Source organism: Loxodonta africana, chromosome 7 (assembly GCF_030014295.1).
Source record: "Loxodonta africana isolate mLoxAfr1 chromosome 7, mLoxAfr1.hap2, whole genome shotgun sequence".
NCBI classification, from domain to species: Eukaryota; Metazoa; Chordata; class Mammalia; order Proboscidea; family Elephantidae; genus Loxodonta; species Loxodonta africana.
In genome coordinates this window covers 22,963,962-22,965,660 of record NC_087348.1, presented here as the reverse complement: position 1 = coordinate 22,965,660, position 1,699 = coordinate 22,963,962, and positions in this window count along the sequence as shown.

Sequence of the window (1,699 nt, the reverse complement as noted above, 5' to 3'; positions counted from 1 at the left end):
TATTAGACATGCATTTTAACCCATATGATGATATATTGAACTCTGATGTATAGTAGTGATGACTGTATTTGTTTACTAGATTATTTTTTTGAAACTGAACCCCAAACTACTGTTACTAAATGCATGTCTCCTGAGAAAGAGTCTAATGATAGCAAAATTCCAAAACCATTAGGAAAAAAAAAAAAACATAACTGGTGGTGATTCCTTACATCATGTAGGCAAAACACTCACAAGACAGTTACGCTGCTTATTTATTTATCTTAGATTTAAAGAGATGAGAAGGGTGCTTAAAGGTTGATTAAATATAGAATATCAAATGGGTTTCATGTCATGATCATAATCCATGAATTGAATAATCTCAATGAGAACCTCCAAGTTATTGATAAAAATGAATTTAAAGCACACGAGATAATTCCATTTTATAAAATATTATATTAACAATATTCAATGAAATTACAATATTTAAATATTCCTAAACTTTTTTCTTTAATTTTTATTGTGCTTTAAGTGAAAGTTTACAAATCAAGTCAGTCTATCACACAAAAACTTATATACGCCTTGCTACATAATCCCAATTTGTCTCCCCCAAATGAGCCAGCCCACTCCCTCCCTCCACTCTCTCTTTTCACATCCATTTTGGCAGCTTCTAACCACCTCTACCCTCTCATCTCCCCTCCAGGCAGGAGAGGCCAACATAGTCTCAAGTGTCCACCTGATCCAAGAAGCTCACTCCTTACCAGCATCCCTCTCCAAATCCTTGTCCAACCAATTCCTGCCTGAAGAGTTGTTTTTGGGAATTGTTCCTGTCCTGGGGCAACAGAAGGTCTGGGGGCCATGACCACTGGCCCCCAGTCTCAACAAGCCTTGTCTTTTTAGGAGAATTTTATATCTGCATCCCACTGCTCTCCTGCTCCCTCAGGGGTTCTCTGTTGTGTTCCCTGTCAGGGCAGTCATCGGTTGTAGCCGGGTACCATCTAGTTCTTCTGGTCTCAGGTTGATGTAGTCTCTGGTTCAGGTGGCCCTTTCTGTCTCTTGCTCTCCTAATTACCTTGTGTTCTTGGTGTTCTTCATTCTCCTTTGATCCAGGTGGTTTGAGACCAATTGATGCACCTTAGATGGCCGCTTGCTAGCGTTTAAGATCCCAGGCACCTCTTTCCAAGGGGGGATGCAGAATGTTTTCTTAATAGATTTTATTATGCCAATTGACTTAGATGTCCCCTGAAACCATGGTTCCAAAACCCCTGACCCTGCTACACTGACCTTCAAAGCATTCAGTTTATTCTGGAAACTTCTTTGCTTTTGGTTTAGTCCAGTTGTGCTGAACTTACCGGTATTGTATGTTATCTTTCCTGTCACCTAAAGTAGTTCTTATCTATTATCTAATTACTGAATACCCCTCTCCCACCCTCTCTCCTCCCCCATCTCATAACCACAAGAGAATATTTTCTTTTCTGTTTAAACTATTTCTTGAAATCTTGTAATACTGGCCTTATACAATATTTATCCTTTTGCAACTAATTTCACTCAGCATAATGCCTTCCAGATTCCTCCATGTTATGAAATGTTTCACAAGTTCCTCGCTGTTCTTTATCAATGCATAGTATTCCAATGTGTGAATATACCATAATTTATTTATCCATTCATGCATTGATGGGCACCTTGGTTGCTTCCAGGTTTTTGCTATTGTAAACTGTGCTGC